The sequence below is a fragment of the Elephas maximus genome, chromosome 13, assembly GCF_024166365.1.
Source record: "Elephas maximus indicus isolate mEleMax1 chromosome 13, mEleMax1 primary haplotype, whole genome shotgun sequence".
Classification (NCBI taxonomy): Eukaryota; Metazoa; Chordata; class Mammalia; order Proboscidea; family Elephantidae; genus Elephas; species Elephas maximus.
Window position 1 is genome coordinate 59,761,109 of NC_064831.1, and position 26,948 is coordinate 59,788,056.

General features: G+C 49.2%; 1 long non-coding RNA gene across 1 annotated transcript in view; it reads left to right on the forward strand.

The window, feature by feature from the left end:
* Window positions 1-26,922, forward strand: part of LOC126057175 (uncharacterized) — a 40,510-nt gene extending 13,588 nt beyond the window's left edge. Inside the window, exons 2-3 of the long non-coding RNA XR_007512442.1 lie at window positions 22,314-22,490; window positions 26,345-26,922. This is a non-coding gene — a long non-coding RNA (uncharacterized LOC126057175). The remainder of the gene's footprint in view (window positions 1-22,313; window positions 22,491-26,344) is intronic.
* The last annotated feature ends 26 nt before the right edge of the window (window positions 26,923-26,948 follow it).

The window sequence follows — 26,948 nt, forward strand, 5'->3', positions numbered from 1 at the left end:
TTACATTTCTCCAGATCATGTAAAGACCAAGGTCGGGTCAAGTCCATTAAGCCTAACCCTAGTTGGCCCAAAGTCAAGCAGAAGAGGTTGCCAGTGGAACTCAGCCTCCTGGCCCTCCCTCCCTGCCCTCTCTCTGGGTGTTATTCCTTGTCTCCTGGCTCTGGCCACCTTCCACTGGGGCCTGAGGTCTGGCCTGGACTCTGGAGTCCTGATCAGGCTCAGTCTTCCAGAAAGTCAGGTGACAGGCACTCCAGGCAGTCACCTTTTTGGGGTGTAGTGGGGGCACGTCCACCCGGCTTCCTGTTGCTTAGTGGGTGGGGGAGCTTCCTTCTGCTGAGCATGCCTCTGCTTTCCCCTCCCACAATGCTCACCAGGCTACCTAGTCAGTCAGGCTCGCTGGTGAAAAGGAGGCAGTGAGCTCTTCCTGGCAGGAGCCCAGGAGTTGTGGAGGTGCCTTTTCGCTGGGGTTTTGCTGGATAAGAGAAGAGTTTCCTTCAGCCCTCATCCTCCAACCCTGGAAGGATGGGACTATAGCAGGGAGGGAGACCACTTCCTAACCCTTCATCAGCTCCCCCAGTGCCACTGTTTCTCTCTGCTCCAGAGGTGAGCAGGGCACCGCAGAGCTAACTGTAAGCCATTCTGTTTGTTAGATGTTCTGAGAGACTTCTCTCTCTAGTTGAGTTGTTGGAGCCCTGGTGGCGCAGAGGTTAAATGTTCAGCTGCTAACCAAAATGTTGGCGGTACGAATCCACTAGCTGCTCCTTGGAAACCCTATGGGACAGTTCTACTCTGTCCTATAGGGTTGCTATGTAAGTTCCTTGAGGCCTGGCAGATGGATTTTTGCCCTCTTGACTTGTTGGTACTGTCATGCTCAGTCCCTGGTGGATATCTTTTTATTCCATCAAGTCTGCCAATCCACATCATTCATTCATTCATTCATTCATTGAGGTCCACCATGGCCGGCAACCACAAGGAAAACATGATCCTTAAGGAGTTCTGAGCCTAGTGGGGTGTGAGACTTTTAACTAAGGTCTTACAAATCACGGTGGTAGGTGTGGGTTCTCACGGGGGCACCCAGGGGAGACCATGAACAAATGACTGTGGAGTCCAAGAAGAGACTCTTGCTTTTTAAGACTGGTGAGCCTTGACACTTGAGTGTCTCACCTCTCCCACCTCCGCACCCCCAAAGTGAGTCAAACTCAGAGAGATAACGGACAGGGAGTTTCCAGTTCTTATCCGGATCTGAACATGATGAGCTACCCTGGGAAGAATGCGAGGCCTGTTTGAAAAGAGCATTAGTGCCCTTGCCTTCAAGGTGAGGACTCCTTCTGTCTGGGGGCTTTCCTATAGACCCTGCCTTGTTGTCACCCCCAGGTGGTCAGCTAGACCTTCAGGGAAGCTCTGACTCACTGGGCTTTGGAGGCAAAGCTTCTCTTTGGGGGATTGGACAGCTGGAGAGCCTAGCCCAAGTCGGCAGTCATCATATGGAAGGAGCACTGAAGTAGAAGTCCTGGTCTCAGACTCTGGTCCAAGCTCTGCTCTTATCTTGTGTGAAATAGTCATCTCTCTGGGCCTCAGTTTCCCTATCTGTAAAGCAGGCATTCAATACTGTATTTACAGGGGTATTCCAAGAATAAAATGGGATAAGGGATGCAAAAGTGATGTGAAAGTAGAAAGTGTTACATGTATGCCAGGGTTTTCTTCATTCATTCATTCATTCACCCATACATGCATTGATTTAACAGAAAATGGCCAAGTGCCCACTGGGTGCAATGATTATAAAATACTAAGTGTTCGGAGTAAAAAGACTGGGCAGACCTTGCGACAGAGCTGACCCCTGACCACATCTCCTCCTGCCCCACTGTCTCCGGGGGAGAAGGATGCACTGATGGGGCACCAGGCATCAGTGCCCCTGTCTGGGAGGGTGGCCACCAGCCCTGACATTGCCCTGGAATGAACTCCCAGAGTTAGTAGTTTGTGCTGCCTGGGACTTGGCAATGCCAGGAATTTCCCCCTCTCCTGGTGGCATAGTGCTTAAGAGCTACGGCTGCTAACCAAGAGGTTGGCAGTTCAGATCCACCAGGTAATCCTTGGAAACCCTATGGGGCAGTTCTACCCTGTGCTTTAGGATCTTTATGAGTCGGAGTCGACTCTACAGAGATGGGTTGGGTTTGGTTTGGTTTCTCAGGGTAGGGGAGGGTTTGTAATGAGCAAGGTCAAGGGTAGTTTTTCTGCTTTGTCATCTTGACCTCACCTGTTAAGCAGCAGCAAGAGTTCATTGGCCATTCACTGGGCAAACATCACTGTCCTGGGATGTGTGAGGGAGAACCCAGGGGCAGCTGCAGCAGATCACCATCAGAGACATTTCAATGAACTCACAGCTGGCTCTGGAATATGAAAGACTTGTGTTCAAGTTAGGCGAGTGAACTTGGACAAGGTGGTTGACCTTAATGAGACTCAGCTTGCCCGCGGGACTCTTAATACCTGCTCCGTGTGCCTGGTGAGGGTAAGGTGAGAGTTGTGAGGGAACTTGGGAAAATTGTACAGACTCTCCTTCCTCCTCTTCCATTGATGTCATCAACATCATCATGTCTGATGCAAGTGTATTGTATCTAATATATGGGTACAATAACTGCTGCATCCTTCATGTATGCCTCAATTTGGGGGTCTCAGGCTCCTGGGGATGTGCAGAGTCAGTTCAGAAGCCATGGCTTCTGAATTGTGAGTAAATTAAGACAGCTCTTGTCTAAAGGGGATGGGGAGAGAAGCCCAGGTGTCTTCTTAAGCCCCACTTCCAAGCCAGCTCCCTGGATTGCTCTTCCTCCCTCCCTGAAGGTCCTGGGAACTTAGCCTGTGGCAATTTCCTCCTTCGCTCCTCCACCAATCATGACAACATAACCGTTGTCCTGCCCCTAAGCCTGGCTGGGGGGTGGAAACTAGCCTCCCAGCACATCACCACCTCCTCAGTGCTTCCGAGCACATGAATCCTTTCACAATGGGGGCTTCTTGCTAATCAGAGATGGGAAACGCCAGGCAACAACACAGTAAGTACAGGGAAGGGCAAAGATTCCAGGAATCCCACAGATTTCTTCAGCCTCAGGCCCTGTCACCTGGAGGCCCTGTTGGACCCATTCTTTCTGAGTCAGGGTGGGTGAAGAGGGCGGGAGCCAGTGGTTTTGACCTGCTGCATCATCTCCCTCCCAGTTTCAGGGGATTTCCAGACCGATGAACTACTCCCCCAATCACACCAGCCCCCTCTATCCCAGCGTTGACTAAATCCCTGCTTCTGGAAGGCGAGAAAGATGCCGTATTCCTTCCTGTGTCCTCAGGGCTAACACAAGCCTGGCTCAGAGAAGAGCACAGTGACGCTGGCTGTAGGCGCCTGGACTGCTCTTCAGGGTCATTGGCTCACATCTCTCCAGTCTTCTCTAGGGACAGTCTGTATGGCCAATGCCATTACCCAGATGTTTGCCTTGCTCGGCTCTCACCTTCTGGTAGAGCCCTCTGGGGGCTTCTGTGACATGTCCACTCAGTGAGACAGCCATTGAAATGTGTCCCCATCTCATCCCTCCTTGGCTCAATGACCCCTGGATATCTGGTTTGCTGGCGAAGGTTTGCTGGTAAAGATTTTGCTGATTTCTTGTCGTAACTCTATTCTGCCACATCTCATAGAGGTGGTAACCCAAAGGATTCTGGGTCTTGGAACCACAAAATATCAGAGTAGGAGGAAGCCTTGGGCAGTGTGGCCTAGACTCATCATATGACTGAAAAGAAAAATGTAAATAAAAAATTGTTTGGATGATGCCCTTCAGATGTGAGTGACTCTGACATCAATCCCACCAGCTCTCTGACCACATATAATGTGGAGAGAGGGGTCAAAGTGGGCATGGGTTAGGGCAGGGCCCACACAGGTGCACCCTATCCTTCAGCAGGCATCCATGGGGTATTCAGATTTGGGTGCCCTGGCAGGAGAAAAAGGAGGTGCAGGGGATCGCTGGGCTTTACTGATTAAGCTTTGAGGTTTAACCACCCATAATCGACTTCAGGAAGGAGTCCTGGTGGTGCAACGGTTGAGTTCTTGGGTGCTAGCTGCAAGGTGGGCAGTTTGAAGAAGACCTGGTGATCTGCTTCCATAAAGATTACAGCCTAGGAAACCTTATGGGGCAGTTCTACTCTGTCCTATAGAGTCGTTGTGAGTCAGAATCAACTCAATGGCACACAACAACAACGAATGACTTCAGGAGTCCCTGGGTAGTGGAAATACTTAACACAGTGTTAGTGACTACTAATTGAAAGGTTGGCGGTTTGAGTCCACCAGAGGTGCCTTGGAAAAAAAGCCTGGTGATCTATTTCTGGAAAATGAGTGATTGGAAATCCTATGGAGCACAGTTCTACTCTGACACACATGGCATCGCCAGGAGTCAGAGTCAACTTGGCATCAACCGTTTTTAGTTGACTTCAAGGCCCATTACTGTGGCCATTTTCAAACTGACCCAGGCTGAATGTGAATCATCAGTCCCCAGGTCACCTGGGAGGGACGGAGACTTGCCCCAGGAAAGTCCACTCATCGCTCAGCATCTCATCTCATCTCAAAGTGGATTGGCCAGGCTCTACCTGTCATCAAATTCTCACTAATTCTTGTGAAATGGTAATAAAGAAAACCAGCTGCCCGGAGTCGGGGCTATTTGCTCAAGGCACCATGTGGTGGAGGAAGGACGGAGACCTCTGGAGGCAGGCAGATCTTGGTCCTGCCACTCTCACCTTGTGTGGCCGTGGGCGAGTTGTTTCTCCCTCCACAAAAGAATTCCTAAATGTACTGGCCCTATGCGGCTCCTGTGCAGAGTGCAGCCTGTGCTTGCTTCCCTTCTCCAGAGCGGCTGCAGTCACACCGGCAGGCCTTTGTGTACAGCGGATTGTGGGTGGGTAAGTTGGTTCCCTGGACCCCAGACCCAAGGCCACCCCAAAGGCAGCCAGGCTTCCGGTCATCCTCTGACATTAGCGTCTCCACTGGGCCCGCTGGTGCCTGGAGGTCTCTCTCCTCTGTGGCTGAGGGAGAGGCCTGCCCCCTGGGAGCCCTCCTCCCCCGCCCACCAGTCTCCTCCCTCACTACTGGCTGGTGGATATCCGTCTGGGAGCAGGACTAGACACCCAAAATCAATTTGCTAAAAGCCAATTTTCCAAATGATCAATTCGCTGGATGACTAATTTGCCATAGGACTGAGGATTCGTTTTTAAATTTGTTTCCCCGCGGCTTTGCATAGCAGTTCTGGCAGCATATTTTGCATGAGTGTCAAATTTTCAGTGCTGAGTATGACTCCGGTGTTCCAGATTTGACATCGAATGGATTGGTTTGTCCCTACCTGTGCCCACAAATCCTCCCAGTCTCTGTTTGCTAGGTGGCCTTCAGCTGGAGCCCTGGTGGTTCGGTGGTTAAAAGCCCAGGCTGCTAACCAAAAGGTTGACAGTTGGAATCCACCAGTCGCTCCGTGGAAGCCCTGTGACCTGTGAGGCCGTCCTACTCTGTCCTATAAGGTCGCTATGAGTTGGAATCGACTGGAGGGCAGAGGGTTAACGGGTTTTTTTTCAGGTGCAGTTTCCGCGTTGTGTATTTTTGCAGACTTGCACGGGCCCTGTGTCTGCCTTTTGGAAATGGTAATGACAGTGGATTTCTGTTGGGGTGGGGGCCCAGCGCCTTCCTCTCAGGGGCTGAGTACCTCGTACTAGGGTAATTTAAAGGGATGGAAGAGTGATTCTGCTTGCGCGCTTGGATTTGTGGCGTCTGATTCATACCCGCATTATTACTACTTAGCATTTTAATAAAAGCTGTAATAAATGCTAAAATAGTGTGTAGGGCTAAGTGAAGAGATCCAATCTTCTATTTATTTATTTAAATTTTAGCATCTGAAGTTTGGTTTAGAACCAACTCCTTGCCAGCATGCAGGACCATAAAATTTGCTAATCACCCCAAACCAGCAGTTTAAGATCTTGAGTTACGGGGAAAAAAATCAGGTATTTGAATTCTTGATTTCCCATGTGTGTATATCTGTATGGAGCCCTGGTGGCGCAGCGGTTAAGAGAACCGTAGAAAATATTGACTCTGAAGGGAGGCTAGTTCAACACTGACCTTTGCAAAAAAGAGGAAGGCTAAGACCCTGGGAAGTAAACTGAGGCTGCCTGACCCACCTCTTCTGCCTTAGTGACTCCTTCCTTTGGTTCTACTCAGTCCTGTAGGGTCGCTATGAGTCGGAATTGACTCGACGACAATGGGTTTAGTTTTCTTTGGTTTCCGTTGGTTCAGAATGTTGGATGCTAATGCCTTAAGCCATTATTAGGTGCCATATTTAGGGGGGTTAGAGGACAACCAGCTGCGAGCCCGCCCCGTGGGAACAGGCAGCAGGACCCAGCGCTGAGGTGGGAAAGCACTGGCCTGGGATTGAGAGAGCATGGTTCTCTTCCTGTCCGGTCATACCCGGGCCGTGGAGCCTCCCATGAGCTGCCTACTCTTTTGGAGTCTCAGTTTCCTCATCTATTGAATGGGCCAATAACCTTGTCCCTGGACTGCCACTCACCAGGGAGGTTGTGAAGGGTTTCATGAGGGGACAGAAGTTGGACTGCCTAATTTCTGAAGCCATCCCATAATTCTAGGGGTGTCTCTCTTGGCGTCTGGCCTGGGACTAACAGGATGGTCTTAGCAGGGTTCAAGTCCAAGACAGAGCAGCGTGGGAAGAGGGTGCTGGTTAAGCAAGGGGAGAGGAGGGAGCATCCTGCTGAAACATCAGCTTCTCTTGGGCCCCTCTCTGATGGGCCACCTGCCCCACCCTCCCTGAGCAGGTTAACTGTTGGCAGACCCCTCTCTCACTCAGAGTGACAAGGGTTCCAACCTCATCGCTGGATTCCTGGTAGGAAAGCCTACTGGGGGGGGGGGACACAGAGTTGTGCTTTTTTAAGAAAAGTCAACATTTCCTCTAACATTTGGTGAGGGAGCTACTGAATGCTTCTCAGCACCGTGGGAATCCCTAGCCTGTGTTCCTCTAAGTCCAACAGCCAATCAGGGCCTTTGATAGGAAAGAGGTCAGTGTCACTAAGGGAGAACCTGGTTTTCACTAGGGCACATCTCCCGCCTCTCCTCCCCAGTCTTCAGGCGTTAGAGCTGTAGCCTCGGCCATGTCCTTCCCCATCAGAGCAGGCAGAGCCCTCTGACCTGGCTTCGTCAGCCTCTCCATCTGCCCATCCTGGCTCCCTCTTCCCTAGCACACATGAACGTGGCCCCAAAGCCCGTGTCGTAACCTAGCTTCCTTTATCTTCCTTCTGTCGTCCCAGCCCCCACACTGAGAGGCTAAGGAGACAACCAATCATGTGGAGATGCAATGGGGATGGAGAGGCTGAAATAGTCAGGGAGGCCTTCCTAGAGGAGGAGGAGGCCCTGGACTTGGCTCTAGAGGATGGATGAGAGGGCGGTGGTGGTTCACAGTAGTGGAATTCTTGCCTCCCACGTGAAAGACCCTGGTTAGAGTCCTGTCCAGGTGCCTCTCATGCTCACCCACCAGCTGTCTGTCAGTGGAGGCTTGCATGCTGCTGTGTTGCTGAATTACTTTCAGCAGAGCTTCCAGACTAAGAGGAGCCCTGGTGGCTCAGTGGTTAAAGAGTTCATCTGCTAACTGAAAGGTCTGAAGTTCAAATCCACTAGCTGCTCTTTGGAAACCCTATGGGGCAGTTCTACTCTGTCCTATGGGGTCACTATGAGTTGGACTCGAGGGCAATAGGGTTGGTTTTTCTTTTTTTTTTGGTTTTCCAGACTCAGACAGGCTAGGAAGAAAGGCCTGATGTTCTACTTTGGAAAATCAGCCAGTAAAAACCTTAGAGATCTTAACTGTTTCATCTGCAGCTGATCACGGGGACGGTGCAGGACTCGGCAGTGTTTCGTTCCACTGAGATGGCGTTGCCATGACTCGGGTCGACTGGATGGCAGCTAACAACAGGGTTTGGAGAAGCACAGAGAAAGCGGGACAGGCAACAGGAGTAAGAGCTGAAGGGTGGGTGTGAGGAGCCCAGCTGAAGACAGAGGTGCGCAGGGGTCACTGGGTGGGGTGGGTGTGAGCTGTGGAACTGGGAGGGGCCGGCTAAGAGAAGGTTGGGAAGCCACGGCCGAGACGTTTGCTTTGACACAGAACCCAGTGGTCCTTGGCCGCAGCTGTTTTAGCTAAATAAAGCAGTCGCTGTGATTTTGAAACCACAGCGGACTTGTCCCACTGCGATGACAACTAATTATGGATTGTCATTGTTGAAACACAGGGAGGTATTTTGACCTGAATAGTAATCACGTGACAGGCCTCCTTTGGTGTCTGCCCGCAGCCAGCCCTCTAGCCATGGGCACCTCTCCGCATACCCCACCCTACTCCAGATGCTTGGCCCGGGCAAAGGTGAAGCCAGGGGCAGCTTCCACTCTGGCATCAGGAGCTGTCCTCTGTTGCTCTTCGCTAGGCAGGCTGCAGTGGTGGAGAGAACCACAGAGAGACCTGGCTCGAATCCTTGTCTGTAAGCAGGGTCCAACAGCCCCTCGCTGGCAGGGCTGCTGTGGATGGAGTAAGGGGCAGGGGAAGGCACCTGCACGCGGCAGACACTGGACCAGTGAGAGCTGGACTGCTGTTGGTAGCAAAGCAAAAGTGACCATTTTACAGATGAGGAGCCTGAGCCCCGGGGGAAGCTTGACCACAGTCACACAGTGACACAGAGATTTGGGGCTATCGAAAGACTCTCACCAGCATGGTCTTATCTCATGTTCATAGTCACTCAGAGTCATCTCATTACTTTATCTCTCTGAGCCTCCGAGCCTCGGTGTCCTCATTTGTGAAGTAGGAATAATTAATACCTATCGGATACAGCAATTTGCAAGGTTAAATGAGATAATACCACATGACTCAGCAATTCCACTCCTGGGTATACACCCAAAAGAACTGAAAGCAAGGACTGAAACAGATATGTGTACACCAGTGTTCATTGCAGCACTATTCTCAATAGCCAAAAGGGGGAAACAGCCCAAGTGACCACAGATGAACAGATAAACAAAAAGTGGATTATTACTCAGCCATAAAGAGAAATGAAGTCCTGATACATGCTACAGTGTGGATGAACCTGGAAAACATTATGCTGCGTGAAATAAACTAGACACAAAAGGGCAAATACTGTGTGGTCCCACTCATACAAAAGATCTAGAATAAGAAAATGCATAGAGACACAAAGGAGATGAGGGGTTACCAGGGGCTGGGGGAGAGGGGAGTGGGGAGTTACTGCTTACTGGGTACAGAGTTTCTGTTTGGGGTGATGGAAAAGTTTGAGAAACGAATAGTGGTGATGGTTGCACACCATTGTGAGTGTGATTAATGCCACTGGATTGTACACTTGGAAATGGTTAAAACAGCAAATTTCATGTTGTGCATACTTTACCACAATTAAAAAAAGAGAGAGAGAGAGAATACATGCAGCTACACACAGTCCTTGCCTGCAGAACATGCCTCATAAGTGGTGGTTCTCCCCCTCCCACCCCACTGTCCCACCCCCACCATGTGGCCTTCATCAAGAGTCATGTCCCAGAAGAGGTCTTCAGTGGTGTTCACAGCCATCCCCCATCCTTCTGCAGGGAGGACAGTGACCCAGCAGTGGAATGTCCCAGGGCAGCACAAGGCTGAGGCTCGTCTTAGTCACCGTGCCTGACCGTGCGCAGATTCGAATCTTTCTGATTCCTCCGTTAGGGCTTGATTTCTTGCCTGTTCCAGTTCTCCACTTACAAGCTTTTAAACAGTATGAGTTTTCTCTGTTCATTTTGCCTGGAAGCCCCAAGAGAATGGGACCTTGGCATAGAGTGTTGTGGCTTCTCCCTGCCCCAGAGTAACCTAGCAGAGGCCCTGATCAATATTTCACAGGCTCTGGGTGCTGAGCGCTCACTTTACAGCTGAGAGGTGCAGAGCGGGGCGGGACACTCCCGTGCAGCCAGGACCGCAAGCTAGGCCTCCTGACCTCCACCTCAGTGCTCTCTCTGCAGCCTTGCTGAGTTCACACCTGGACTGCCTTCTGGGGGTGAGCACTGGTTTCCTCACCTGGAGTGCTTCCGCTTCCCCTTTGTGCCATCAGGGCTCCTTTTTCTGTAAAACGCTGTTAGGTGCTGTAAAGTCAATTCCAACTCACAGCGACCGTACGTACAGCACAACAAAGCACTGCCTGATCCTGCACCATCCTCACAATTGCTGTTATGCTTGAGCTCACTGTTGCAGCCACTGTGTCAATCCATCTTGTTGAAGGTTGTCTTAGTCATCTAATGCTGCCATAGCAGAAACACCACAAGTGGATGGCCTTAACAAACAGAAATTTATTTTCTCACAGTCTAGTAGGTTACAAGTCCAAATTCAGGGCATTGGCTCCAGGGGAAAGCTTCCTCTCTCTGTCAGCTCTGGAGGAAGGCTTCTCCTGGTCGAGGAGCTTCTCAGGCACAGGAACCCCGTGTCCAAAGGATGTGCTCTGCTCCTGGTGCTGCTTTCTTGGTATGAGGTCCCCCACTCTCTGCTTGCTGACCTTTCCTTTTATCTCTTGAGAGATTAAAGGTGGTACAGGCCACGCCCCATGGAAACTCCCTTTACCTGGGATCAGGGAGGTGACCTGAGTAAGGGTGGTATTACGATCCCAACCTAATCCTCTCAACATAAAATTATAATCACAAAATGGAGGACAACCACACAATACTGAGAATCACGGCCTAACCACGTTGATACACACATTATTGGGGGGACATAATTCAATCCATGACAATGATCTTCCCGTTTTTCCCTGGCCCTCTACCAAGCATAATGTCCTTCTCCAGGGACTGGTCCTTCCTGATAACATGTCCAAAGTACGTGAGACAAAGTCTCACCATCCTTACTTCTAAGGAGCATTCTGGCTGTACCATAAAAACAGGATGGGATACATTTCTTCTCGGTTTTCTTCCCCGGCTGGGGCTAAGGCAGTGTGAGCAGCTGAGAGAATCCCTGGTACTATAGGGGGTCCAGCTGTATTTTCACTTCTTTGGGGTCTTTTCAGAATTCCGTACCTGGGGACTGTTTTTTTCCCTTAATGGACAACACGTAGCTAATGCCCGTCCACAGTGAGCAAAGTAAAAGCTGTGCCTGTGTTGGCGCTTCTCTTTTCAGCTGGGTTGTTGGAGTAACTGGTAACTTCTAGCTCCATGAGGACTGGTAGCACATCGGAATTCCTCCTTGATTGTAATAGGAAAATGGAAATTTATGCTTCATTTGTTCTTCAAAAGTTTTTTGTTTTTATTTTTGTCCCCCCACCCCACCCCACCCCCATCTTGCCAGGGTTAGGGCATAGTTTGATGAATGTTTGTTGAATGACTAATTGTTGACTGATACGCTAAGAAAGCCTCCATTAAAGCAGGCTGAGCAAACAAATCGGAGGGGAATGTGGTGTCTAGGTTACACACTTACTCATCTGCTGATTCTTATTACCCAAAACATTAAAAGGAAGCACTAAAAATGAAACACGTTGAAACACCAGGAGAGGAAGGTGCCAAGTTAGAGTGAAGGGTGGGCGAGAGGAAGGGGTGAGACAGTCAGTGTTGAACAAATGCAGTGCAGAAAACAGGCGATTTTTAAAAAGGGTATCTTGGTAAAGAACTGTTTGGTTGCAAGAACTAGAATATTATAAACTTAGCTCTTAATAATAATAAAGAAATTTTTAGATGGCTGCTGGAAGAAGGGCCTGGTGAACTGCTTCCATAAAGATTACAGTCAAGAAAACCCTATGAAGCAACTCTACTCTGTTAACACGTGGGGTTGCTGGGACTTGGGGGCCCACTGGGTGGCAGCTTACAACAACAACTACAAGGAATCTCCTCGAATCCGAGGACAGTGATGGTAACTGGTCCCCATGAAAGGCTCAAGGTGAAACTGGAAAGTTATCAGAGACCCAGAGAGCTGCTTGCCCACGCTCTCTGTGCCTACTTTCCTGGGGCTAAAACAAACAAGGAAAAAAGCCAAACCCGTTGCCGTGGAGTCGATTCCGACTCACGGGGCCATGTAGTTTTTTTTTTTTTTTTTTTGTCTTGTCCCCTCCAGATATGTGTTTCATTTTTTTCTCAGCAGACCGGCTTTCTCTGGTCTGCCTTTTCCAGGTCCAAAAAACGTTCACTTTAAGCAAGACACGATCTCTCAGTTCCTGGACCCAACACTAAAGGCTAAATCCAAATTCCCAGAAGAAAGAATCTGATTGGCCAATGGCCAGCCAATGGGCGGCCTCCCTTCAGTCGGGCGTCCATCTCTGTTCGAACAGTTGGAACCAGGAAGGGGGGATCTTCAGGTGGAATAAACATGGCTGCCGGGATCTCTCCTGTTGGTGGGAGGGCGTTTTTCAGAGAAAGAGGCAGTGAAGGGGAACCAAATCAGCTAACACATCTGCTGTGGGGAAGAATTAGGATGACTCGGCGGCTGCGTGAAATATTCAACCACAAGTAGAAAATGCCCACCATGTATTTTAAAAAATGAATAGTTTCTGAAGCTTGGAGTCCAGGTCATGTTAACACATAATAGCTGCGTAATAGCTGACCTCTGAAGAATTTCCTCCTCATTTTCAAAGCCTTTGGAGAGAGCAGTTAGTAGAAAATGTTAACGAGCAATTTTAGCAAATGACCATTGTGGTGCTCCCTGGCCATTGGGGCTGGCTGGACTAATTTTTAGGATGCCCCCTTGATGATGCTGGCAACTTGTTTAATATTGGCCTAGAGACAGCGGTGGGCCCAGATCCAAACCTATAGCTAAGCCTACGCTTGTTTCATTTTTGGGCCAGGAAAAGCCTCCTCACTTCTTCGTGCAGATTTTCGCCTCTGAACACTCCAGGTCTTGTCTGATCTCATTGTAGACACACCAGGTGTGTTTGGGCAGTTGTGCCTGGTCTTACAGAGGTGGCCATGCTCACGACTCTCATCAGGATCTCTCAGGGGCCTTGACTGAATGCTGGTTTCATGGTTTCGTTTCTGTGCTTCTAGGCTCCCCTGGTGGACTGTAAGCTCTGGGACGCAGGGGAGGCGCCTTCCTCTTATGTCACCCATGCAGCTCTGTCCCCTCCAAAATGGCTCCCAGGAGGACCCTGACGTCCATCTTTACACTTGGATGTGAATAGGTCACTGTAGCTCCTCTCCTGGGCCTGTTGCATTTTAAGGCCTGTCTTTCACTGCGGCATATTCCACTTTGGGTACAGAGACGTCAGCCCAGCTCTCAGGGAGAATGCCATTCTGGGAAGGGGCTTGGTCACAGTTCTGAACTCACACCTAGTGGCTGAGGCGAGGCACCCGAGGGACAGAAAGACCAGCAGGGCCTTCCCAGGCCTCCTTGACCTGCCTGCCCTCCAACCACCCAGAGGTGCTTCAAAAGAAAGTCTTGGTGATCTCCTTCCCCAAAATCAGCCACTGAACACCCTGTGGAGCACGGTCCTACCCTGACACACGTGGGGTTGCGGTGAGTCGGAGTTGACCCTCTGGGAAGTGGTTTGATTTTTTCTCCATCACGAAAACATGGCAGCTGCATTAGCTTATCCACCAGGACCCTTCTGTTCTGTGCTTCCTGTCCTATTCAGCACAGAAGCTGGCCCCTAGTAGGTCCCCACCTAATGGGTGCTTGGTTGATGGATGGATTGGTAATCTCTCTGCTTCGTCATGTGGAGCCAATGAACCAATGAACCTTTCCCTGTAGTTCCTGACAGCAGAATTTGCTATATAGCCTGTAACAGCCTCACCATCACTTCTTGCTGGCTCCACCCCAAAGAACGGCCTCCCGTGTAACCTTTTTCAGTTGCTCCAACTTCCCAGGAGTGTTGACTTAGCCAGGAGCACGCTCCTCTCTAACCTCGGTGTGTTTGCTCAGCGGAGGAGCGGGGCATTAAGGTCTGCTCCACTCAGTGAGCACGTAGGTTCCTCAGTCTTTACAGCAGCGTCCCACGGAGGGGGTGTGGTGGTGCCGGAGGGAGGGGCAGCTTCCTGTTCTGCCACCAGTTATCACAGGCTGTTCTAATGCTGCTCAAACAATATGGAGAATAACCCTGGCTCAATAGCACCAGTGTTAGGCTGCAGAGTCAATATTGGCTGAACAAACACAGCAAATAAGGAGTTGCTATTTGTGTAGCTCTGAGTACTTGTGTGCTCCGGCTGCCTCGACAAGGCCCTTGGAAATGAGGGCGAGAGGAGGTGGTGTCTGGAGGTGGAGGGGCCGTGAGAGGGGCTAGGCCAGGGTTTCTCACCTTGGCGCTATTGACATCTGGGGCTGGATAATTCTTTGTTGTGGGGGGCTGTCCTGTGTATTGCAGAGGGTTAGCAGCGTCCCTGGCGTAGGCTCACTAGGTGCCAGTAGAGCCACCCCCCTTCAGCTGTAACAACGGAATGTTCCTTGGGGGACAAAATCTCCCCGTAGAGGACCACTAGATTAGGCCCCAGGCCCAGCTGAGGGACAGAAGGACCAGCAGGGCCTTCCCAGGCCTCCTTGACCCTCCTGCCCTCCAGCTTGGCCTCTCCCCAGTCTGTGTCAAGTGCCGAGAAAAGCCAGCCTCTTTAAGAAATGCATGCAGTGTCCAAGTGCCTCTTCAATCCAAGAGCCTTTGCAGCTGCTGGCGGGGTGTCTGTGGCTGCCCTCACTCCCTTGCCCTCTTTGAAACCCACTTCTGTCCGCCACCCCCAGTGAGAGCTTGTGGGGCGCCGCTGAGAACTGACATGTCTTCCTCTGGTGGAATTTCTGGCAGGGTTTTCTCTGGCCTGTGACCTTCTTAGTCAGACATGCCTATTTATAACAGTCTGTCCCTGGCTCTCCTTCCTCCCTTTTGCCGCCGAGACTGGCCTGTGTGCTCTTGAATCGTGCAAGTAGCCAAGGTCGGGCCCTGGAGGAGGGCATGTGGCAGGGGAAGCAGGGACCTCCCTGGGGACTGGCTGCTCTGGCTTGGCGTGTTCTCCTTCGGCTCTGCAGGGTTGAGTCCTGGCTCACCTTTGCTCCTCCCTGGGGAAGGCAGGGGAGAAAGTGTTTATAGCCTGACGAAAACCCAGGCTGCGACCAGGGCTTTCTGTGCCATAACCACCCGTCCTCATCGCTGGGCCTTAAGCTAGAGGAAGGCCAGCGAACCAGCCCTGAGCTGCCCTGGCCATGTCCTCATGCTATGCTGGGCTCTCATCCCAGGCTGGGGTGGATTAGGAATGAAAATAATGATACTACCACCAAGTGACCCTCACATACAGTTCCCCTCCCAGACGTTGGTCCCTTTTGTATGGTGGGAGCAGAAGGGGAGGCTGCACTTGATGGCCAGGAGATGGGGGTCGAGACCACCATACCCATTGTCTGACTCCAGAAGGCAGCATCTTAGGAGAAGGCAAGGCTCCTGTATCCTCAGACGCTGAGGAGGAAGGAAACGTGTTCATGCGTCAGGAAGGGAGGAAATGGGCAGTCAGAACTGAGCGGGGCAGCCTTAATGCATTTACGCAGCTATAGAAAGGCAGAAAGTTGTGTTACCTTGTTTTTTTTCTTTTCCCAAAGTTAATGCTTTTCCATGCTCCACCCCGTTTGGCTTGGTCCCCCACCCACCCATCCTCTCCTTCCTCACACCCCTGTCCCTTAGCCTTGCCACTTATGCTGTTCCCAAAGGCGATTGTTGTGTTAGTCACCATCAAGTCGGCCCCTGACTCATGGTGACCCCGTGCCCAGTGGGATTGGACTATTGTGACCCGGAAGGTTTTTGCTAGCTGATTTTCACAGGTCTGTCACCAGGTCTTTCTTCCTAGTCTGTCTTAGTAGCTCCACTGAGACCTGTTCAACATCACAGCAACACACCTGTCTCCACTGGCAGACGGTGGTGGCTGCACATGAGGTGCGTTGGCCAGGAAGAGAACCCAGGTCTCTCACATTAAAGAAAAAAAAACCAAACCTGTTGCCGTTGAGTCGATTCCGACTCATAGCGACTCTATAGGACAGAGTAGAACTGCCCCATAGGGTTTCCAAGGAGCACCTGGTGGATTCGAACTGCTGACCTTTTGGTTAGCAGCTGTAGCCCTTAACCAATGCACCACCGGGGTTTCCGGTCCCGGCAAGAATTCTACCGTTGAATCACCACTGCCATCTTCTCAAAGGTACTTGCCCACTAATGTCTAACAAAGCAATGGGGAATAATTAGAAACTTTTAAGACTCATTGCCTGGAAAGTATTCTTTAGGTACTTGGCTGAGGGCTGCTTGTTATAGTTAGGCCCCAGGCCCCAGGTTCCAAAGGTAGGAAACACTCCTTATGCTGCCACCCCATCTGTGGGGCCTCATGGGGAAACTGGGATCCCTTCAGAAGCTGAGATCTGTATTTGGAGCATCTAGGAAGAGAGTCCAGGGCATGACCCACCCCAGTCAGAGCCCCCTTGGTCTGATTGATCCTCAGTCTTCTGTGATCCTTGGTCCCTTAATACTGGCTCCCTGCAAGTGTGCTTCTCTTCCTGCTTGGAAGGTGGTGGGATGTGGGGCTGTGGAAGACCCTCAGTGAGATAGGTTTACACAGTGGCTGCAACAATGGGCTCAAACGTGGCATGATTGTGAGGATGGTGCAGGGCCGGGCAGTGTTTCATTCTGTTGTACATGGGGTCGGTATGAGTTGGAATGGACTATACAGCAACAGGTGTTTTTTTTTTTTTTTTTCTTTAGAGGATAATAGTAAATCAGGAGCTGTGCATTTCAAATGTTAGTTTAATTATGCACTCCCCTTTGGAATTTGCTACAAATGCAGATTTCTTGGCCCTCCTGCCCAGAGCTTCTGATATAATTGGTCTGGGGTTGGGCCCAAGAATTTGCATTTTAGACAAGCAAGCAGGTGATTCTGATGTAGAAAGGTTATTGAAACACTCGGGTGTAGTGTTTGTACAAACCCAGTGTTTACAGGTAAGGTCACCAACTTAGCACAATTACCCTATTCTCTCCGGCTCTGGCAGGACTACCAGCTAAGCCTTCTCAGGGATTCCTGAGATTGCCCCAAAGTGCCATGTGATGCTGTATCACACTCAGTGTCGGCCTGCCTCACTGAGAAAATAAGACCCTTAGGAGGAACCCGTCTCCAGCAGCCTGCCTCTGCTTCACCTGCTCCCCTGTTGGCCCCACACCCAACCTGGCCACCTTTCTCTGTTCCTGCTTCACAGGCTCACCCCCTCCTCTGCTCTCTGGGCTCCCCCTACCCCTGCCAGGGGCTTCATCCATTAGACCCCTTCTCAGTGTTTCATCTCTCCTCTGCTGCCTCTTTCCTCCTAGCTCAATCTCTTCCATCTTAGTGTTATTAGTAATAATACTACCTGTTTGCTGAATTCAATGCAGGTTATTCTTATATTTTTTTAATTTTTATTGTGCTTTAAGTGAAAGTGAACAAATCAAGTCAGTCTCTCACACAAAAACCCATATACATCTTGCTACACACTCCCAATTACTCTCCCCCTAATGAGACAGCCTGCTCTCTCCCTCCACTCTCTCATTTCATGTCCTTTTCGCCAGCTTCTAACCCCCTCCACCCTCTCATCTCCCCTCCAGGCAGGAGATGCCAACATAGTCTCAAGTGTCCACCTGATCCAAGAAGCTCACTCCTCACCAGCGTCCCTCTCCAACCCATTGTCCAGTCCAATCCATGTCTGAAGTGTTGGCTTCAGGAGTGGTTCCTGTCCTGGGGCAACAGAAGGTCTGGGGGCCATGACCACAGGGGTCCTTCTAGTCTCAGTCAGACCATTAAGTCTGGTCTTTTTATGAGAATTTGGGGTCTGCATCTTACTGCTCTCCTGCTCCCTCAGGGGTTCTCTATTGTGTTCCCTGTCAGGGCAGTCATTGGTTGTAGCCAGGTACCATCTATTTCTTCTGGTCTCAGGATGATGTAGTCTCTGGTTCATGTGGCCCTTTCTGTCTCTCGGGCTCGTAGTTACCTTGTGTCCTTGGTGTTCTTCATTCTCCTTTGATCCAGGTGGATTGAGACCAATTGATGCATCTTAGATGGCTGCTTGCTAGCGTTTAAGACCCCAGATGCCACTCTTCAAAGTGGGATGCAGAATGTTTTCTTAATAGATTTTATTATGCCAATTGACTTAGATGTCTCCTGAAACCACGGCGCCCAGACCCCTGCCCCTGCTACACTGGCCTTTGAAGCATTCAGTTTATTCAGGAAACTTCTTTGCTTTTGGTTTAGTCCAGTTGTGCTGACCTCCCCTGTATTGTGTGTTGTCTTTCCCTTCACCTAAAGTAGTTCTTATCTACTATCTAATTAGTGAATACTATTCTCCCACCCTCCCTCCCTCCCGCCTCTCATAACCACAAAAGAATGTTTTCTTCTCAGTTTAAAGTATTTTTCAAGATCTTATAGTAGTGGTCTTATATAATATTTGTTTGTCCTTTCGCAACTGACTAATTTCACTCAGCATGATGCCTTCCAGGTTTCTCCATGTTATGAAATGTTTCACAGATTCCTCACTGTTCTGTATTGATGAGTAGTATTCCATTGTGTGAATATACCATAATTTATTTATCCATTCAGCCATTGATGGGCACCTTGGTTGTTTTCATCTTTTTGCTGTTGTAAACAGTGCTGCAATAAACATGGGTGTGCATATATCTGTTCGTGTAAAGGCTCTTATTTCTCAAGGATATATTCCGAGGAGTGGGATTGCTGGATCGTATGGTAGTTCTATTTCTAGCTTTTTAAGGAAGCGCCAAATCGATTTCCAAAGTGGTTGTACCTTTTGACATTCCCACCAGCAGTGTATAAGTGTTCCAATCTCTCCACAGCCTCTCCAACATTTATTATTTTGTGTTTTTTGGATTAATGCCAGCCTTGTTGGAGTGAGATGAAATCTCATTGTAGTTTTGATCTGCATTTCTCTAATGGCTAATGATCGTGGAATTTCCTCATGTACTTGAATGTCTTCTTTAGTGAAGTGTCTATTCAGATCTTTTGCCCATTTTTTAATTGGGTTATTTGCCTTTTTGTAGTTGAGTTTTTGCAGTATCATGTAGATTTTAGAGATCAGGCACTGATTGGAAATGTCATAGCTAAAAACTTTTTCCCAGTCTGTAGGTAGCCTTTTTACTCTTTTGGTGAAGTCTTTGGATGAGCATAGGTGTTTAATGCAGGTTAATCTTATTGACGAGATTAGTCACAAGGGACCAGCTATAAAATGGCCACTTGGGGTGGGGTGGGCGTGTGAAAGGGAAGAGGAACCTGAGGCCCCTTAGGGGAGAGGAGAAGGGAGAACCAGCACCGCTTGAGCGTTTACTATGGCCAGACGCTTTATGTGGGCTCTCTTATTTAACCGTCACAGCGACTTTATGGAGTAGGTGTTAAATACTCTGTTTTGTCTTTGAAAGGTGAAGTAACTTGCCTCAGGTTGTACCAGCCAGTGAGCAGGAAAACAGAAGCTACCCCATGTGCTCCAAGTACAGAAGGTGTGAAGGCTGGGAAGTAGAGGCGTAGGCGGTGTTGGGGGGACTGGGGGCAGCCAGGTCAGGAAGCCATAACTGAAGGTCAGCCCGCAGGTCCTACAGGGGAGGGCTCTCACCTGGACGCGGTGGCATCTCAAGACTCTCCAAGAAGCTCAGGTGACATTCAGCCTGCTGCTGTGAGCAGGTGCTATGTGGAAACTGTCCAGAAGCTGCTACAAAGCTCACATCTGTCTGCCTCCAATTGCTTCTGGAGAATAATGGCCTCTCCTGTCTTCTGCCTTCCAAACATCATGAGTGTTTCTCATTGGCAGAATCCAGCCTGGGATCATCTGGAGAACACCCGTCTCCAGTTTGCAGGGGAGACCATGGCAGAGGATGGTGAGGGTGCTAAGCTGATCACAGACAGTCCAGCATGGGTGCTATGGGGCAGAGCTGGGGTTTGAACTCAGATCTGCCACCATCCAACCCTCCACGCCTTTTCTCAAACCACGCTGACTCCTGTGAAACGTATTCTTTCCTGACCACTCTCTAGAATTTTCTGAAATTCCTTCAACTGCCAGTGGATGTGGAAGACTATGGGCTACTGACTGTGGTCACAAATGACCTTTCATGTATTTTCCTTCCGCTGGAATAAAACTTCGTGCTTTAGGATCAAACCCAAACTATTGAGGTAGCAGTTTCCAACAAGTGGGCTTGAAGTAGGTTTAGAAGCAGAGTCCTTCATTCACCTATTACACCCCAATATATATATACTTGACAGGACTGCCTTGTTTGTCTGGGTCTCACAAGTTTTCCACTTTTGACAGGGTGCAGGCTTACCACTTTTCTATCACCCTCTATTAGTAGAAAATATTTGAGTTTTCCTTCTCTGATGAGTTTCCACCTTACACAGGTTCTGGCTCTCACAGGTTTTACTGGGTAACAGGAGTCCCTGAATGGTGCAAATGGCTAACATGCTTGTCTGCCAACTGAAAAGTTGGAGGTTTGAGTCCACCCAGAGGTGCCTTGGAAGAAAGGCCTGACTATCTACTTCTGAAAAATCAGCCATCAGCCTGTGGAGCACAGTTCTGCTCTGACACACACAGGGTTACTATGAGTGGTGGCGTTGACTCCTCGGCAGTTGGTACTGTGGGACCGCTGGATTCCATGCCGGGGATCCTGTTCTCTCCCCTGGGGCAGGTTTGGGTAATTACCAAGTTCTGGAGACCATCATGTAGAAGGGAAGGAGCTTCCTCTAAACCCAGACCGTCTTGGCAAGTGACAGAAGTGTGGGCTAAGAAGGAAAAGGCCTCTATCTATTTCCTCCCACTCACATATGTGACTTTTATAGTTCACTGACCAGACTTCTTTGGAAAGGAATGTGGCCTCGAGGTTTAATAATATCCAGGAATGGAGCTAAACAGAAATCTGTGTCCCTTTGACCACAAGTTTCCATGAGCCTCATCATCCTTTCCTGGAGTGGCGTTGGTGGGGAGGACTGGGGACTCTGTTGACATGAAGTTCCTGGTCTGGGTGGGGCCTTCTTTAGGGATCTTCAGAGTCTAGAGTTTTGTTTTCTCTCCCATCTCTAGTCCCTGCAGACCCCAGGGCAGAGTGTGTGTGTGTGTGTGTGTGTGTGTGTGTGTGTGCGTGTGTGCGTGTGTGCGTGTGTGTGTGTGTGTGTGTGTGTGTGTGTGTGAGAGAGAGAGAGAGAGAGACAAACAGGAAGACAGAGAGGGAGAGAGAGACACTGGATCCTAAATTCTTCTTGGTCAATTGCAAATATTGTGAAACGTGTTAACACTTTGGGCTAAGACAACTGTAATTTTGGATTATTAAGTCCACATGGCAAGTGAGTGCTTATTAATTTCTATTTGTCTTGAGTGAATTAACAGAAACTAGCAATGAAAAAAAAATGTCTTTCTGCCCCTTTGCACGGGGAACAGCTGATTTGGACAAAGCCCTAAGAAACGGCAGCATAATATCACGGAATGCTGGAGCTTAGAGAAACCTTTATTTGCTCTAATTCAACAAAATCCCCTAGGTCCTGGGGATTCAAAAGCAGAGAAGAAAATGTTCTAGTCCCCAAGGAGCTCAGAGTCTGGTAGGGACAACTACTGGTGGGAAACTATAACGATGGAAATTTTATCAAGGAATAAATTAGACTGTATGAAGTAGAGTTCAGCTATCATTAACTCTGGGGGAAAAGGGGAGTCAGGAAGGCTTCCTGGAGGAAGTTATATCTAAGTTGAGTTTTGCAGGATGAGTAGGAGTTTGGCAGGAAAAAAAAGGAGAAGAAAGACATTCTTATCAGAAAGAACAAGAACATGGGATTATTAAACTGTGTGGTGAAGTCAGAAATCCAGCAGTCTGAAGGTATAAAATGCAGAGAGATAAGAAGCGAGAGGCCAAATTGTGAAGGCTCTTTTCTGCTGTGCTGAGGAAGGGTTTGGACTTGTCCTCTGTGGGACATCAAAGGGGAAGCAGGAGAGAGACCACTTCAGTGGTCCTCTAAAGGATGCCCTGGAGGAGGCAAGGCTGGGAGCAGGAGACCCTTAAGAGGAGATGGCAGTGGGTGAAGACAGAAACCGGCAGGGGCAGTGGGAAAGGAGAACAGTAGACGGATTGTTTAATTTCCTGTTGCTGCTGTATCCAATTACCATAAACTTGGTGGTTTAAAACAATACAAATTTATTCCATCATAGTTCTGGAGGTCGGAAGCCTGAAATCAGCCTCACTGGGCTGAAGCTAAGATGTCAGCAGGGCTGGTTCCTTGTAGAGGCCCCGGGGAAGAATCTGCTTCCTTGCCTTTTTCAGTTTGTGGAGGATGCTTGCGTTCATTGGCTCATGGCCCTCTCCTCATCTTCAAGGTATATCCCTCTAATCGCTGCTTCTGTCGTCACGTTGCCTTCTCTTATGACTCTGCTCCACCTGCATCACCCATAAAGGACTGTTGTGATTACATTGGGCCCACCTGGGGAATCCAGGCTTATCTCCCCACCTCAGGAGTCTTAATTTAAGCACATCTGTGAAGTGCCTTTTGCCATGTAAGTTAACATATCTACAGGTTCTGGGAATTCGGATGTGGAGATATTGTGGGCGGGGGGGTGGGGAGGGACAGTATTCAGCCTACTTCATGAATGCAAAGGACTGTGGGCGATGTAGCCAATCCAATTTGATGATTGACTAGAGAACAATGGGGTGAGAAATGGGTAGCTGGGATAACACCCTTGGTTACTGGTTTGGGCTACCATTGAATGGTGGGGCCAACAACTCAGAGAAAGAGGAAGAAGAGCAGGTTTGGGGAGGAGGTACAGCAGAAGGTAGGGAGCAATGCTCCCAAATTTGGACACACTGAGTTTGAGATGTCCAATGGGAATTCAGGGGAGAGGTCTCGGTGAGAAAGAAATCTGAGTCTCTAATGTGGAAACCCTGGTGGCACAGTGGTTAAGACCTACGGCTGCTAACCAAAAGGTAGGCAGTTCGAATCCACCAGGTGCTCCTTGGAAACTCTATGGGGCAGTTCTACTCTGCACTATAGGGTCGCTATGAGTCAAAATCAACTTGACAGCAATGCGTTAATGTGTAGTTAAGGAGTCCTGGTGGCACAGTGGGTTAAGGGCTTAGCTGCTAACCAGAGGCTTGGCAGTTTGAACCCACCAGCCACTCCATGGCAGAAAGATGTGGCAGTCTACTTCTGTAAAGATTATGGCCTTGGAAACCCAGTGGGGCAGTTCTACTCTGTACTATAGGGTCACTATGAGTTGGAATAGACTCGATGGCCATGGGAATATGTAGTTGATAATCGAAATTGTGGCTATAGATAGGGTAAATCAGGAAGGGTATATAAAAGAGATTCTAGAACTTTATGGTACGTCAAGATCACCTGGTGATAGGGCAGCTAGATTTAGCAAATAAAAATACAGGATGCCCAAATATATCTGAACTTCAGATCAACAACCAATCATTTTTTAGTGTAAGTATGTCACACATATGGCATGTACTTCTCTTGCCCCACCTCTCGTTGCTTGTCTGAAATTTCCATTGAACTGGGCACCCTGCATTTTATCTGACACCCCCACCTTGGGAGCTTGTTAAAAGGCATGTTCCTGGGCTCCATTTTCAGAGATTCTGCTCTTTGACACGCAGTTTTGATGCAGTTAGACCTGTGAGAAACATTGAAAGGGAGAGACTCAGAGAAGACCCTGGGGGTCTCAGCACTTGAGGGGGAAAGAGGAAAGAAGCCTGCAGACAAGCCCATGAAGGAATAGGCTGAGCTGTAAGAGGCGCACCAGCCTGTGGTGGTATCATGGGGGCATTTCCAAAAGGAGGTGGAATGCAGTGAGACTCTGTAGGAGTTGCAATAAGTGGAGGCCGTTGATTGACAACGTGGAAGTCTGTAATGATGACTGTAGTCGGCTCCATGGACACCCTACCACATAGGCCCTTGGTCCATGGGAAGTTGTCCTGTGGTGTGGACTATTCTGGAGGCTGTGACAGCACCTGCCTCCCTACCTGAGGGCTTTCTCCAACAATGCTTAGCCACTAGCAGACACACTGGGAAATTTAGGAGAGTACCAGCTCCCAAAGGCAACCTTCCCCAGTGGGGAAGGTGGAGTCAGTGGATAAATGTCCCAGCCTCCAAGGCTCTAGGAACTCAATCTACTTAGTTTCTCCTAGGTTCCCCAGAGGGTTTGAGCCTCAGTTGCCCACATCAGCAACCTGCTCACTAATTGTCTTTGCTTACTTTTTGTCCTTTTCCTGTCTCACTACTCATGCTTTCTGGAATCACTCCCAATTATACTGTAGGCCTGGTGGCTTTGTCTCAGGGTCTGCTTCTGGGAGAACCCAAACCAAGGCTTGGAGATGGCTGCTTCCATGGAGTCATGGGATGGCTTGAGGGCAATGGGGAGGGGTGATGGGCCCTTGAAGGAGCTCTGAAGCAGGGAAAGGTTGTTCTTAGTGGACCCCAGACTTCCTTTGGTGCACCCCAGACTTCCTTTGGTGCACCCCATCTTCATATCCAGCATCTGTTCCTTAGTGCCTACATTGCAACTCTGGATTCCCTTAGCCCTTCTACGGAACCTCCTTTCGGGGCCCTTGAATCCTGGATGGCTATTTCACTGGAATTCTGCCCTCTGCAAGTGTGCTAATGAGTGCAGGTATCTCCCCCTCCCTCCACCCCAAATCACACGGGTAATGTTCTTGCGTTTCAACTCGGGCCTTCAATATCATAGAGAAGGAAAGAGAAGATCTATTGAATACTACTCTGTGACCGGCTCTGCTACTCATTTAATTCTCACAACAACCCCGTAAGGGAGTTACCATCACTCCCATCTTTCAGAAGGGGAAACTGAAGCTCAGGAGAATTAAATAACTGCTAAGGTCACAAAAAAAAAAATTTTTTTTTTTTTTTTTTTAAGGTCACCCAACTAGGGAAGTGGTAGAGCTGGCATTTGAATTTTGATCCATTGTCACTGTAGACTGGCTCATACACCTTTCAGGTGCTTGGAGGTGTCACCCACATTCAGACATGTCCTTCCTTTCTCTTTCCAGGCCAGTGATTATATTTTTCAAGGGGCATGGCTTCCTGACCCTTTACCCGCTGGGTGACATTCTTGGTCTGTGTGTCTGGCAAAATGTGACACCCAGGGCTGGTATCTTTCCAAATGAAGTCTGAGCCCTGTGCCCATTACCTCTGCTGACCTGAACATTATACCTCATGTCTGATCCTAGGATCGCATTGCTTTTGAAATTCAGCTTTGGGGTTACCTTAAACCTGCAGGTCTTTTTCACATGGTCTGCTGCCAAGTAAGGATGCTCCTGGGTGGTCCTGAGACAATCAATCATTTTGAACTCAAATGCTGGCCTTGACATTTATTGCTATTCTTGTTAGCTGTCATCAAGTTGGCCCCTGACTCATAGTGACCTCGTATGTTACTGAGTAGAACTGCTCCATAGGGTTTTCTGGCTGTAATCTTTTTGGAAGAAGTTTGGCAGGCCTATCTTCTGTGGAGTCAGTGGGTGGATTTGGGTGGAGTGTTCCGTATATGTCTATGAAGTCAAGTTGGTCGATTGTAGCCTTTAGAGCTTCTGTATCTTTGTTGAGTTTCTTTCTAGGTGGTCTGTCCTTTACCAACACTGGTGTGTTCAAGTCTCCTACTATTATTGTGGAACTATTAATTTCTCTTTTCAGTGCTGTTTCAGTGGGTGTAAAACCCCCCTCTGCCTCAGCTCCTGCCTTCCTTCCCCACCCTTTTGGTTTGCTCCTAGCCTGCTGCCCTTGCAAACTGCGGTCCCTAACAGTGGTTTGTATTTGGTGGCAGATCTTTGCACATGCGCAGGCCAGGGTCTTGGTGCCTGCACAGGTCTGAAGAATCTTCTCCTTACCTGACCCCAGACCTGAGCATACCCGGGGTGGGGCGGGGGGGAGGATTTTCTCTGGCACACATCACCACTCGAGCTCCTTTCCAAAGCGAGAAGTCCCATTACATGGACTTCCTATGAAGAGTAACTCAGCATGACTCAGCACCTGGATCTCCAAATTTGGGCATGTGAGGGCTTGGGGTGTAGAGTTTCAGGTGCCAGTCCCTGCCTCCTAGGGACTTGAGGACGTGAAAGGTCCCTGATCCCCTCCATGGTGGCTTAGTGGTTAAAGTGCTACGGCTGCTAACCAAAAGGTTGGCAGTTCGAATCCACCAGGTGCTCCTTGGAAACTCTATGAGGCAGTTCTACCGTGTACTGTAGGGTCGCTATGAGTCAGAATTGACTCAACGGCAATGGGTTTGGTTTTGGTTTTTTGGATCCCCTCGAGTGGGAGAGTGTGGTGTTTCAGCCTTGAGGCCCCACGTTGCCCCTTTTCTGTGCAGAAAATAAATTGTCACTTCTGTTTCTCTTGCAGTTGGTGTCCGTCTTATTTCTACTGGCTAATAGGACACGACAAGAACCTGAGAAATTCGGTTACAGGTGGATTTGAACCACCAACTTTTAGGTTAGCAGCTGATTGGAGACAACCTATGCCATCTGTCATGGTTTGGATTGTGTCCCCTAAAAACATCTGTCAACTTGGCTAGGTCATGATTCCCCTTATTGTATGGTTGTCCACTTTTTTGTCATCTGATGTGATTTTCATGTGTTGTAAATCCTATCACTATGATGTAATGAGATGGATTATTGGCAGTTATATTGATGAGGTCTACAAGATTAGATTGTGTCTTAAGCCAATCCCTTTTGAGATATAAAAGACAGAAGTGAGCAGAGAGACAGGGGGACCTCATACCACCAAGAAAGCTGTGCTGGGAGAAGAGTATGTCCTTTGGACCTGGGGTTCCTGCGTGGAGAAACTACTAGTCCAGGGGAAGATTGATGACAAAGACCTTCCTCCAGAGCTGACAGAGACAGAAAGCCTTCTCCTAGAGCTGACACCCTGAATTTGAACTTCTAGATTACTAGACTGTGAGAAAATAAACTTCTGTTAGTTAAAACCATTCACTTGTGGTATTTCT